Source organism: Lampris incognitus, chromosome 16 (genome assembly GCF_029633865.1).
Source record: "Lampris incognitus isolate fLamInc1 chromosome 16, fLamInc1.hap2, whole genome shotgun sequence".
In the NCBI taxonomy this organism is placed as follows: Eukaryota; Metazoa; Chordata; class Actinopteri; order Lampriformes; family Lampridae; genus Lampris; species Lampris incognitus.
The window spans coordinates 36010645-36025926 of record NC_079226.1 but is presented as its reverse complement, the minus strand read 5'-3'; positions in this window follow the sequence as shown (position 1 = coordinate 36025926).

Below are 15282 nucleotides of genomic sequence, written 5' to 3'. Positions count from 1 at the left end.
CTCTTACTCTCTCTCTCTCATCTCCCCCTCTCTCTCTAGCTCTTACTCTCTCTCACTCTCTCTCTCTCTCTCTCTCTCTCTCTCTCTCTCTCTCTCTCTCTCTCTCTCTCTCTCTCTACTCCTCTCTGTGTCTGCTCTTACACACTTCTCTTTCTTTCACTCTTACTTGCTGTGAACTCCTTGGTAGGGTGCACAGTCATTGAACCTGGCTGTTCCTCTACTTCATTTAGTTTACTCTTAGTCAGCTCTGCTGCCAAACGTCAAAGCATATTTACAGCGCGGTGACGGAAATGAATAAAAAAAAAAATCAAAAAGCCAAACCTCTCATTTACATGGTTCACAGCCTAATTAATTATTCATTCAGATTACCATTCACCACCCAAACAACAGGAAGATAGGGCAGGCACACACACACACACACACACACACATACACACACACACACACACACACACATACACACACACACACACACACACGTGGACTGACAGACACACTTTCTTGGTTCCTCGCTGAGGCGCAGGACAGATAACAAGAGCCGTGGCCGCGTTGGGAAGCCTCTAAGGAGCTCTCACCTCAGTTGCCAAGATGGCCCTGGATCCTGGTGCAACGTGCCTGAGCTAATTACTCACAAGGATGCCGTGAAGAGGTTCGTCTCAAAATACCCCTAGCAGATGTGAGCGTTTACCGGCTGCAAACCCTGCACCAGAGTGCCCCACACACACCGACGCGAGAAGCTTCACTGTACCCGATGGGGAGTGGGTATGGGTAACAATGTAGATCATCACAAGTGTGGTAATTACAGTAATACAGCTGCAAAATTACAAAACGTTATAATTAACCGATGTTGAGCAGAATGGGGGGCGGGGGGGTCTGGAAGTGAGGGAGTTATCTGTGTCAGACGATCTGTTCACGTGGATGAATCGGTCTCGCTGTCTACCCCACCTCCTAACTTTAGAGGGGCATTTAATCCAGCGAAGGATAGCTTCTTTTTTCCAACCCAAATTAGTTCTCACTATGACCCTGAGGCAAATTTGTAATTGTGATGTCGGGCTATAAAAGTAAATTGGCTTTGACTGTATTTATGACTCCAGTCGTGGCTTTGTGAAAGCACATTTTCTTTTTCTTGTCAAAATCTTTTTCTTGAAATTTTTAGCAAAAGTTCTCAGGGCCAGGCATACATATTCACATCGTTATAAAATATGCATCAATGTAGTTTCATAGAGAAATAATAACGAGGACAATAATGACAGTAATGGCGGCACGGTGGCGCAGTGGTTTAGCGCGGTCGCCTCACAGCAAGAAGGTTCTGGGTTCGAGCCTGGGGGTAGTCCAACCTTGGGGGGTCGTCCTCTGTGTGGAGTTTGCATGTTCTCCCCGTCTCTGCGTGGGCTTCCTCCGGGTGCTCCGGTTTCCTCCCACAGTCCAAAGACATGTAGGTCAGGTGAATAGGCTGTACTAAATTGCTTGTGTGTGTGTGTCTGTGTCTGTGTGTGTGTATGTGTGTTGGCCTGGCGGCCTGTCCAGGGTGTCCCCCCGCCTGCTGCCCAATGACTGCTGGGATAGGCTCCAGCATCCCTGAGAGCAGAATAAGCGGTTTGGATAATGGACGGATAATGACAGTAATAAAATAAGACACCCCCCCCCCCCCCACTTCCTTGATTATGTATGTGACGACCCTCCGCCCCACTAGGGGCGCCTGTGATTTTGTGTTCTTCTTTGTCTTGCAGTATCCTGTTGAGGGGCGGAGTCTCGTCATAATCCTATGCCTACGTCACCTGGCTCGTAGGCTGCGACAAAGATGGGAGACCAGACGAGTTTGCAATTTTTCCCAAGCACATTTATTTACAAAACAACAAATAGCAACGAAATAACGTGGTAGTCCGCACTCAGCTCATGAGCAAAAAAAGGGACGAGACTCCGCCCCTCACCAGGACCCAGCAAGACAAAGAAGAACACAAAATCACAGGCGCCCCTAGTGGGGGTGGAGGGGTCGTCACATCTAGAAGAGGTATGTAGCACTATGTCTAGAAATAAAGAAATAAAACCAAATCTGCAGCTATTTCCATGAGGTCAGGTGTTATTTTTCTTGTCAAGGGCAGAGTTAGAGTGCAATGGTCTTATATAATTTCTTCTTAGAGCCACCAACTGAGAAACGTATCATCTCCAAGTTAAGGCATCTCATTATGTCTCGAAGCCGCTGACTTATTGTGGGTGGGGCATCATCCTTCCAGTTGAGCATTACTGTGTGCCCTGGCAAGATTGAAGCCAAAGCAACCATGCTGCGCTCTGCAGATGTCAGCTGGGGAGCGTCTCCATCAGTAATGCCAAACAGAGCTATAAGAGGGTCCGGGTCTAGATTCTGCTTTAAGATGTTGGATAGGGTATGAAAGACATCTCTCCAGAATCTTTATAAGTGAGGGCACAGACACTAAATGTGGATAAGGGTAGCACAGACAGTACATGTTGGATGAGGGTAGCACAGACAGTACATGTGGATAAGGGTAGCACAGACAGTACATGTGGATAAGGGTAGCACAGACAGTACATGTGGATAAAGGTAGCACAGACAGTACATGTGGATAAGGGTAGCACAGACCAGTACATGTGGATAAGGGTAGCACAGACGGTACATGTGGATAAGGGTAGCACAGACAGTACATGTGGATAAGTGTAGCACAGACAGTACATGTGGATAAGGGTAGCAGAGACAGTACATGTGATAAGGGTAGCACAGACGGTACATGTGGAGAAGGGTAGCACAGACAGTACATGTGGATAAGGGTAGCACAGACAGTACATGTGGATAAGGGTAGCACAGACGGTACATGTGGATAAGGGTAGCAGAGACAGTACATGTGGATGAGGGTAGCACAGACAGTACATGTGGATAAGGGTAGCACAGACAAGTACATGTGGATAAGGGTAGCACAGACACTACATGTGGATAAGGGTAGCACAGACTGGTACATGTGGATAAGGGGTAGCACAGACAGTACATGTGGATAAGGGTAGCACAGACAGTACATGTGGATAAGGGTAGCAACAGGACACTACATGTGGATAAGGGTAGCACAGACGGTACATGTGGATAAGGGTAGCACAGACAGTACATGTGGATAAGGGTAGCACAGACAGTACATGTGGATAAGGGTAGCACATACAGTACATGTGGCTAAAGGTAGCACAGACAGTACATGTGGATAAGGGTAGCACAGACACTACATGTGGATAAGGGTAGCACAGACAGTACATGTGGATAAGGGTAGCACAGACAGTACATGTGGATGAGGGTAGCACAGACGGTACATGTGGATGAGGGTAGCACAGGACAGTACATGTGGATGAGGGTAGCACGGACAGGTACATGCGGATAAGGGTAGCACAGACGGCACATGTGGATGAAAGTAGCACAGACACTACATGTGGATAAGGGTAGCACAGACAGTACATGTGGATGAGGGTAGCACAGACACTACATGTGGATAAGGGTAGCACAGACGTACATGTGGATAAGGGTAGCACAGACAGTACATGTGGATAAGGGTAGCACAGACAGTACATGTGGATGAGGGTAGCACAGACGGTACATGTGGATAAGGGTAGCACAGACAGTACATGTGGATAAGGGTAGCACAGACGGTACATGTGGATAAGGGTAGCACAGACGGTACATGTGGATGAGGGTAGCACAGACGGTACATGTGGATAAGGGTAGCACAGACGGTACATGTGGATGAGGGTAGCACAGACAGTACATGTGGATAAGGGTAGCACAGACAGTACATGTGGATGAGGGTAGCACAGACGGTACATGTGGATAAGGGTAGCACAGACGGTACATGTGGATAAGGGTAGCATTATTATTGCTTCTGATCAAAGAAGGTTGAACCAGTTCATCTGGATACAATGTTTATTGACAGATTCATCAATAAAACATTGTATCCAGATGAACTGGTTCAACCCTCTTTTATTTTCTTACCCGGGTTATTGAGCATGCATCAAGACATTATTGTTTTTGCATTTCTCACAAGTGGGGGTAATATCAGATGCTAGGCAGTTTATTTTCTTTGGGGGAGGGGGTTCCATCTTTTTCTTCCAATTGTACTTGGCCAATTACCCCACTTTTCTCAGCGTCCCAGTCGCTGGTTCACCCCCTCTGCCAATCTGGGGAGGGCTGCAGACTACCACATGCCTCCTCCGATACATGCTGCTGCTTTTCACCTGACAGTGAGGCGTTTCGCCAAGGGGGGATGATGTAGGCGCCGTGGGAGGATCATGCTATTCCATTTCCCCTCCCCCCTGAACAGGCGCTCCGACCGACCAGAGGGGGCGCTACTGCAGCGAGCAGGAGGCATACCCACATCCAGCTTCCCGCCCGCAGACACGGCCAACATGGGGGTAACATGGGGATTCGAACCAGTCATCACTGTGTTGGTAGACAACGGAATAGACCGCTACGCTACCCGGATGCCCTTAGATGCTAGACAATGTGACCCCGGACACGTGGTCCCTGTGAACTACCTTAAATTGCACTAGGCAGTGTGTTGCACAGAGTGAGGATTTGTGTATTGATGTAAGGATGGAATCCAAATGGTCTGCAGATAGTGTACGCCCCAAGTCATGCTCCCAAGCTGTTTTAGTCCTTTCAAGCAGTGGGCACGTTGGCATGGAAATGTTTCCGTACAATGTTGACGGTGCACCTTTATATACTAATGGGTCAAAAGAACGAACTGTGTCAACAGGGTTACGGTCAGGTTCTTCAGGAAAGCACGGCATGATTAACCCCCCCCCCCCATAGAACACACACACAGTGTCTGACCTGTAAATATCAACAGAAATGTGTCTTGTGTAATTTGTATTTCTCTGACAGTTGGTTGGAAGAGATAAAACATTTATCTTTGAACATGTCTTTAAACCTCTCACGCCTTTCCTATGCCAGTCCCGAAAAGTCGAGTTGTGTCGAGATGGGATGATAAGATAGCGGGAAGCAACCGCACTCAGAAGAGAGAAGTCTCTGTAGCCAAAGGTCCTCTTGAACCGAGCCCACACTTTTAAGTGTGTGGCAGACAACTGGGTTGTCTGTTTAATTTGGTCAGAGCATAGCAAAGCGATGGACCGACGAGTGCTGGAAGTGACATATCCTGGCAGGACTTTAGCTCCAGAAATGTCTATTCTGGACTGTTGGGCTCAAGGCAGAAGTGGTTCCAAAATGCAAGACAGCGAATGTTAGCAGCCCAGTAATAGTGGCGGGATATTAGGGAGCCCCATGCCCCCGTCTCTTTTGAGTCTCTGAAGTGGATCCTGTTTACACATGGCTTCTTATTGTCCCATATATATGAGGAAATGATTGAATCTGGTGAAATAAAAAATGATTTTTGGATGAACACTTGTGCAAACTCAAATAAATATATAGATTTTGGGGGTATATTAATTTTTATAGTTTATTCTTCCAGCAAGGGACAATGTAAGAGGGACCAATGCAGTAGCGATGTTTTAACCTGATTTAGTAGTCATGATAAAATTTGCTTTAAAAGATTTAGGGATTTCCATGTGACATCTACTCCCAGATAAGTGAATTGTCTTTCTTCAGTTTGTGCAATTCAGTGACGCAATTAGTATGCCATTGTAGTCTAGGTCGAATGGTTCTTTATTAATTGGGAACAGTTAACTTTTTTGCAGGTTTATCTTGTATCCCGATAGGGAGCCAGACTGGTTAAGTAGAGAGAGTGCTACTTAAAAGCATATTTTCTAAAACAGACATTCACAAAGTGATCCACAGTCAAGAAAAACAAAATATATAAGACAAGGAGCACACGGAAAATGGACAGCAGCAAAACAAAGACAAGGCCTTGAGGTTGGGTGTTGGTGAGGGTAAGGGCTGTATGTAGGGAGAAAAATTAGCCCTCCCCTAATGATCAGCTATCCTGCTAAGAAGAGAAGGGTCTTTATTCATTAAACAGCTACACAGTGGACACACATACACACACACATGCGGGAGTGGTGGCTGAAGAAATGTTACTTCTGCATTTCCCCATCCATGTCGTGGTCAGGGACGGGATAGGAGATCGTTCTGCATGTTTTACTGGGCTTCTTCTTTATGTTGGGGGAAAGCCATGTGCGCATGGGGAGAACATGCAAAATCCACACAGAAAGGCCACGAGTCGAAAAATAACCAACCTGAGCACGAGGAGAACATGCACAGTACACAAGACAGCCGCTGCACACCGACACGCCTGAGGAGAACATGCAACTCCCCCAGTGCCAGCACCGCCCCAGAAGGGAATCGAACCTAGGACCTTCTTGCTGTGAAGCAGCAGTGCAAGCACTATGCCACCATGCGACACGTGCTGTGTCAGTGTGTTAATGATCTTTAAAACACTTCACCCAGAGGTTTAAAGCAATTATCATATTGAACTGTATTTGCATAAATTGCACTTGAAGGTAATCTATAATAATAATTAAAAAAACCCACAAATCCATCCATTATCCAAACTGCTTATCCTGCTCTCAGGGTCACGGGGATGCTGGAGCCTATCCCAGCAGTCATTGAGCGGCAGGTGGAAAACAGATACCCCTTAGGACAAATTCTTTTCAGGGTTACCTGGAATGTCAGGGTGCCAGTCCAGTAGTCTGCTTCTGTGAAAGGCTAAAACCACCATCAACCATACTGGACTGTTCATAGACATAAGATATGACCAGGCTTTTACTGTATAACCTTGCTTAGTGGTGTCGATATTTTTCACTCTACCCTAGAGTAGACCTGTGTACATGTCCTTGGCTCAAATAAATCCTGACCAGACCTATGCTGCCCTAACCTTTGTGTTTCCGAGTAACTTCATTGATCACCTCTGAACTTACAATGCTTGCTGCTGCTGGCAGTTTTGACTGAGGCTATTCTTCAAAACTCTCGATACAGATCCACTGGAAGCTACAGGGTTTAGTAGGTGAACGTGTTGTCAAGCTTGAACCGATGGCTACGTTACAGGTACTGGACTGCAGCACCCATGCACAGCTATATGTAGCCTGAAATACAGGACAGAAATGATGAGAGGGAGAGGTGGCTTGCTGTTGCTGAATCCTCCGTAGCTCTGGACTAGAACTGTTGTCTTCGGGTTGGACTACAACTCCTTTTGCTTCCTTGTCATATGTTACTTAACCCCTTGCACTGGATTTTTTTGTTGTTGCTATTTTTCACTGGAAATCCAGTGGGCTTCTGACATTTTCTCAGTCCATTTTTCTGCATATCCTCTAGGTGAGTATGGTTCCTTTTCTGCAGCTAACCCAAACAACAAGTCAACTGGGAGATGTGGGTGATGGCCGTAGAGGAGGGAAAAGGGTGAGTAGCTGGTAGATTCATGTCTTGTATAGTTGTATGCATGTATAACGGGGGGGGGGGGCGATCCTTCTACCACAGCTTCTCACTTTTGGTTAATGTTCTCAACATCTGGCGTATGGTGCGGTTCAACCGCTCAGCTGTGTCGCTTTGTAGGTGGTAGGGTGATGTTCTCGAGTGGCTGACTCCAGACAGTTGTTGCAATGTCTGAAACAGTTTGTTCTCAAAGTCATGACCCTGGTCGTGATGTAGTTTGGATGGGTATCCAAATCGGGGTATGAAGTCGTTGAAACTACTCCCAGCAGCCATTTTTCTACTTCTATTCTTTGTAGGATATGCCTGGGCAAATCGAGTGAAATGATCAGTCACCGCTAGAATATGTTCATACCCTCCATGACTGGTTTCCAGATGCAAGTAGTCAATGCATACAAGCTCTAAAGGGGAGTTGGAGGTGATGCTGCCTATAGGAGCTCAAATGTTTGTTGCAGCCTTCTTAGATTTAATGTATGGGCATTTTCAGGTGACATAGTCTTCAATTTCTTTTGCCATAAAGGGCCATTAGAATCTCTCCCTCACATGATGGAGCACCCTTTCTGTGCCAACATGGCTCTTCTCATTATGAATATGTTTCAGAGCTAGTTCCCTGTGTATTAAAGGGAGGACTAACTGCCTTTGCCGATTCGTCCATCTGTATAGGAGATCATTTTCAAGGTGTAACCTGCTCCTCTCATGAAGCAGCTTTCGGGTGGCTCCACTTACCATTTGGCATGTTTCGTCTATCAATTTTATGTCAGACTACTTTAACTCATCTATCCTGCTTATGGCTTGATACTCTCTCTGAGCTCTCACAACTTTACACTCTCTCAACTTTATACCTCTGTAGTTACTACAGCTCTGCATATCACCCTTATTCTTGAAAATCGGTGCCAGTATGCTTCTTCTCCACTCCTCGGGCATCCTCTCACTTGCCATGATAGTGTTAAAAAATCTAGTTAATGACTCCACTGTCATTTCTCCTAAACATCTCTAGGTCTCCACAGGTATGTCATCTGGACCAATCACTTTTCCACTCTTCATCCTCTTCAGAGCTGCCCTCACTTCCTCCTTACTAATCCACCGCACATCCTGATTCACTATCCCCACATCATCCAACCTTCTCCCTCTCTCTCATTTTCTTCATCCATCAGCTCCTCAAAGTACTCCTTCCACCTTCTCAATACACTCTCCTCACCTCTCAGCACATTTCCATCCTTATCCCTCATCACCCTAAACTGTTGCACATCCTTCCCAGCTCGGTCCCTCTGTCTAGCGAATCAGTACAAGTCCTTTTTCTCCTTCCTTAGTGTCCAACCTCTCATACAACTCGACATATGCCGTTTCCTTTGCCTTTGCCACCTCTCTCGTCACCATACAACACATCTCCTTGTACTCTTGTCTGCTTTCTTCATCTCTCTGACTATCCCACTTCTTCTTCGCCAGCCTCTTCCTCCGTCTAGTTTCCTGTACTTCCACATTCCACCACCAAGTCTCCTTGTCGTCCTTCATCTGTTCAGGTGACACACCAAGTACCTTCTTAGCTGTCTCCCTCACTATTTCTGCAGTAGTTGACCCAGCCATCTGGCAACTCTTCACCACCGCCCAGTGCCTGTTTTAACTCCTCCCTGAACTCCACACAACAATCTTCCTTCTTCAACTTCCACCATTTGATCCTTGGCTCCGCCTTCACTCGCTTCCTCTCCTTGGTTTCCAAAGTCATCCTACAGACCACCATCCGATGCTGCCTAGCTACGTTCTCTCATGTCACCACCTTGCAGTCTCTAATCCCTTTCAGATCGGGCCTCCTGCATAATATAAAGTCCACCTGTGTGCACTTTCCTCCACTGTTATCCATCACCCTGTGTTCCTCTCTCTTCTTTAAATACACTACCGTTCAAAAGTTTGGGATCACCCAAACAATTTCGTGTTTTCCATGAAAAGTCACACTTATTCACCACCATATGTTGTGAAATGAATAGAAAATAGAGTCAAGACATTGACAAGGTTAGAAATAATGATTTGTATTTGAAATAAGATTTTTTTTACATCAAACTTTGCTTTCGTCAAAGAATCCTCCATTTGCAGCAATTACAGCATTGCAGACCTTTGGCATTCTAGCTGTTAATTTGTTGAGGTAATCTGGAGAAATTGCACCCCACGCTTCCAGAAGCAGCTCCCACAAGTTGGATTGGTTGGATGGGCACTTCTTTGAGCAGATTGAGTTTCTGGAGCATCACATTTGTGGGGTCAATTAAACGCTCAAAATGGCCAGAAAAAGAGAACTTTCATCTGAAACTCGACAGTCTATTCTTGTTCTTAGAAATGAAGGCTATTCCATGCGAGAAATTGCTAAGAAATTGAAGATTTCCTACACCGGTGTGTACTACTCCCTTCAGAGGACAGCACAAACAGGCTCTAACAGGTACTATTTAATGAAGATGCCAGTTGGGGACCTGTGAGGCGTCTGTTTCTCAAACTAGAGACTCTAATGTACTTATCTTCTTGCTCAGTTGTGCAACGCGGCCTCCCACTTCTTTTTCTACTCTGGTTAGAGCCTGTTTGTGCTGTCCTCTGAAGGGAGTAGTACACACCGGTGTAGGAAATCTTCAATTTCTTAGCAATTTCTCGCATGGAATAGCCTTCATTTCTAAGAACAAGAATAGACTGTCGAGTTTCAGATGAAAGTTCTCTTTTTCTGGCCATTTTGAGCGTTTAATTGACCCCACAAATGTGATGCTCCAGAAACTCAATCTGCTCAAAGAAGTGCCCATCCAACCAATCCAACTTGTGGGAGCTGCTTCTGGAAGCGTGGGGTGCAATTTCTCCAGATTACCTCAACAAATTAACAGCTAGAATGCCAAAGGTCTGCAATGCTGTAATTGCTGCAAATGGAGGATTCTTTGACGAAAGCAAAGTTTGATGTAAAAAAAATCTTATTTCAAATACAAATCATTATTTCTAACCTTGTCAATGTCTTGACTCTATTTTCTATTCATTTCACAACATATGGTGGTGAATAAGTGTGACTTTTCATGGAAAACACAAAATTGTTTGGGTGATCCCAAACTTTTGAACGGTAGTGTATGTATTCACCCATCACCTTCTTATCACCTCTATTTCCTTCACCAACATGCCCATTGAAGTCCGCTCCAGTCACCACGCTCTCCTCCTTGGGTACACTCTCCACCACTTCATCCAATTCACTCCAGAATTATTTCTCTTCCATCTCGCACCGAACTTGCGGGGCATATGCACAGATAACATTCATCATCACATCTTCGATTTCCAGCTTCGTACTCATCACTCTTTCATACACTCTCCACCTCCAACACACTCTTGACATGATCTTCTTTGAGAATTACCCCTATCCCATTTCTCCTCCCACCTGCAATTATGGTAGAAGAGTTTGAACCCATCACCGATGCTCCTGGCCTTACTCCCCTTCCACCTGGTCTTTTACACACACAGTATATCTACCTTCCTTCTCTTCATCATATCAGTCAGCTCTCTCCCTTTACCAGTCATAGTGCCAACATTCAAAGTCCTGGCACTCACCTCCATACTCCTACCCTTCCTCCTCTCCCGCTGCCTCTGGACATGCCTTCCCCCTCTCCTTCTCCTTCGCCCAACAGTAGCATAGTTTCCACCGCCACGCTGCTGGCCAACAGTACCGGTGGCTGTAATTGGTAATCCAGGCCTCGACTGATCCAGTATGGAAATCTGGTTTCTGATCCGCATATTTGATTCGGCAAAGGTTTTACGCTGGGTGCCCTCCCTGATGAAACCCTCCCCATTTATCTGGACTTGGGACTGGCACCAACAATGCACATGCGTGTGCATCCTCAGTGGCTGAGTTGAATGACTTTATCAACTCCATCTTTCAATTCTAATAAGGGTACCACACCTGAATATTCGAACTCTAATTAAGGGCTTACTGTACATGAAATTGCTGACGTACTTGAAACGACCCCCCTCATCCACTGACTTGAGATGAGACTGGTCCATTCCCGGCACTGCACCCACCGACCTGGCAATCTGAAACAGTTCATCTCCAGAGAGAGTGAGCAGGTCTCTTTTGATGGCTCACACCAAGCTTTTCCTCTCACTGTCCACCATGGCTGCTTCCTTATTCCTCGCTCCAGTCCAGGATCTCTGTTCAGTCTCTATCCTCAAGGAGTGGTGATTTCTAATTAGCACAGTCCTTACTTGTCATGCATCACAGGTGCAATGGCGTCAGTCACTTGCTAGTTGCATCAGATAATTTTTAGTCTGAGGTTTCGATATCACTGGATCACCTTCTAGCCACACAGCGGAGGATGATTCTGGACAAGCCCCCAATAAACTGTTACAGGTATAGCTGTTTATGGGCTGCAGCACCCATAAACAGCTATATGTAAATGGACTGCATATATATATAGTGCTTTTCTAGTCTACTGACCACTCAAAGCGCTTTACAATGTATGCCTCATATTCCCCCATTCACACGCACATTCATACACTGATGGTAGAGGCGGCTATGCAAGGTGCCAATCTGCTCATCAGGAGCAGTTAAGGGTTCACTGTCTTGCTCAAGGACACTTAGACACGCTCTCCGCACAGGCTGGGGATCGAACCAGTGACCTTCCGATTACTAGACAACCCGCTCTACCTCCTGAGCCATGTCACCCTTATATGAAGAGAGGGAGACGTGGCTTGCTGTTGCCGAATCATCTGTAGTTTTTTTTTTTATTTACATCTCATTCTCTATGTTGTGTGCATTGTCCCTTTTTTCCCATTTAACCGGTCGTTACTGTACATTTATCTCTCTAAACACGTTTCCCATGCTCATAAAACACACCCAAAATAAGATCTCAAACCCCAAACAAACTCATTTCATCTCTGTGTCATCTCCATATTGCTACATTTATCTTTCCAAATAAGTTTTCGATATAATTGCATCATAAATCCACCAATACTATTGAGTTTCACTTGGACTTGCACATAACAGTACAGGTAACTGGACATCTTTACCACTTTGAACACAAACTATTTCCAGCACAGTTTCTAACACAATTCAAGTGTATGATACACCTGAAACAAGACAATTTATGGAGCCAACTAGTATATAAATCTAGCCAAATTGGTGGAGACATGAGGCCCAAGCCGCCATTTTACTGTTAGTATGGCCCCTAACAGAGTCAATGAGTGCGCTGACACTATTTTTGTTGCTCTCGGCAGGCACCCCTATTGTAAAAGTGAGACAAAGAAACTCTTTCACTGCTCATTTTACTCCTGCACTCGAATTAAAGTTATCACTCAGCACTAGCCAACAAACCACAGCAATTTAGATGAGATTTTGACACACTAGCAATGTGAAATACAGGAAAGAAACAATGAAAGGGAGACGTGAATTGCCATTGCCGAATCATCCGCACTTCTGAGGAGGAACAGCGGCGCATGTGTTCCTGACTAGTCTCTGGGGGTAAACAGTGGTCTCACACTGTCACCTATTGTTGAAAACCGGATTACTCTTACTAAAAGGAGATACAGTGTTTTCAAAAGGTAAAATAAAATGCAGATACTCTCTCAATTTATCAAATACGCAGAAACCAAATAGTTACATTTACACAAATGCGATCACACTTTAGTGGGCATCACAGACACTATTGGCAGGATACAGATGGTTAGCATATGAGGTTAGAGGGAAGGCAAGGCACATTTATTTGTGTTGCACATTTCAGCAACAAGGCCATTCAAATGGCTTTACATAAAAGAAAAGGCATCAAGAAAAGCAACATAAGGCAATAAAACATTTTAAAAAATAAGAGTAAAAGTTACAGTGCAGTGTAAGATGATAATCAAAACCTGAAGGTCTAAATTTTATTCAATAACAGGCAGGGGCAAACAGGAATGTCTTCGGCCTAGATTTAAAAGAACTGAGAGTTGCAGCAGACCTGCAGTTTTCTGGGAGTCTGTTCCAGATATGTGGTGCATAAAAACTGGAAGATGCCTCTCCATGTTTAGTTTTGACTTTGGGGACAGAAAGCAGACCTGTCCTGGATGATCTGAGAGGTCCGGATGGTTCATAGCGTCGCAGAAGATCAGAAATGTACTTTGGCCCGAAACCACTCAGTGCTTTATAAACCAAGAGCAGCATTTTAAAATCAGTTCTTTGACGAACAGGGAGCCAGTGTGAAGACCTCAGAACTGGAGTGATCTGATCCACTTTTTTGGTCTTAGTAAGGACTCAAGTAGCAGTGTTCTGGTTCATCTGCAGCTGTTTGATTGGGGGGGGGGGTTTGTGGTTTTTTTTGTCGAGAGACCCGTAAAGATGCCGTTACAGCAGTTGTGTCGACTGAAGATAAATGCATGAACAAGTTTTCCCAAATCCTACTGAGACATAAATCCTTAATTCTTGATATATTCTTCAGGTGATAGTAGGCTGACTTTGTAATTATCTTAATGTGGCTGTTAAAATTCAGGTCTAAGTCCATGACTACACCAAGAGTTCTGGCTTGGTGTGTGGTTTATTAACATTCCCGATTGTAGCTGAGCCCTGACTTTTAATCGTTCTTCCTTGGCTGCAAAGACAATTACTTCAGTTTTATCTTTGTTGAATTGAAGAAAATTCTGAGACATCCAATTGTTGATTGGTTTCAATGCATTAGTGCTTGCATGGGATTATAGTCCCCCGGTGATAAGGTTATTATGTAAATCCGTGTGTCGTCTGCATAATTATGGGTAGGGTTAGAGTTATACTTGATTGGCTATGAACCCTGGTTTAGGCTCAAGGCCAGGTGAGAATATGTGTGTAATATTGCACCCTATTTAAAGTTACAATCCTTAAGACTTAACATGCAAGCAAATGGCAAATGCTGTGTATAACACAGTCCACAAATATCCAAACTATGACAGTTTAAAGCAGCTCATTTCAATAGTCACTGTTGTGTAGGATTCTCCTGGGAAATACAACATACTACACAATGTTTTTACATCTTCAGCATGGCAGCCAAATTGGAAGCATAAGGCAGGTAGAGGTGAGTTTGAAAAACAATTGAAACTGTGGCAAGCTACTGACAGGATACTGCATCAGTAGCTGAAACCAGCACGAGCAACCTGGTTTCATTTCAAATGGAGCTCTGAAATGTGGAGCGCTCAGACGCCACTGCAATTACTACATATCACCATAGGTAGCAACCTGTTAAAGCCTTAGGTGTGCAACTTTGAGTAAAGGTAACGATAACGATGAAGATGAGCAAATTTAGAAACACTAAGAACACAGCTGAGCCATTTTCTTGGGAAGGCAGGGGGTTGTGAGTGGATTAAGGGACATTGTGGTTTGTGTGTGCAGTGGCTTTGCCGCGTCAGTGGTACACCTGTATGGGGCGTTACGGCGAGGTCGGCAAGCAGATCCACCATCTCCCTGAGATGGGACCGGAACCTGAAATATGGGACCTGGACTCATCGGAGACGAGAGCGACACCTCCATATAGAATGAAAGTGGAGTCAAGTTGCTGTTAATTGCTGAACAGGAGTAATGTGAGAAGGTGGACTGTGTATGGCTAAAATGTGGAAATTGGAGTAAAAAAAAAATCAAAAAAATCAGTGTGGTCAGCTCAAGTCAGATCATCGGTCGTTTCCATATCAATCGGTGACAGACATTTAAGCTAAAAGTCCAACTAAAGGGCACATCATAAGCACACACAAGCACTGCAGACACAAGATCTGACACCCTTCAGTCTCCCAGCCAGCATATATACTCCCCCCTTCAGTGCAGAGCTCAAAACCAACAAGCTTTGGAGTTATCGCTGAGCCTCAAGGCCTACCTGCTGTCCAGATTACACTTTATTACATACTTGCAAAAATTGAGAGCAGACATTGCCAGATGTGTGAAGGAGAAACTCGCCGTCTGCTGGTAAGCGTGGCCGGGC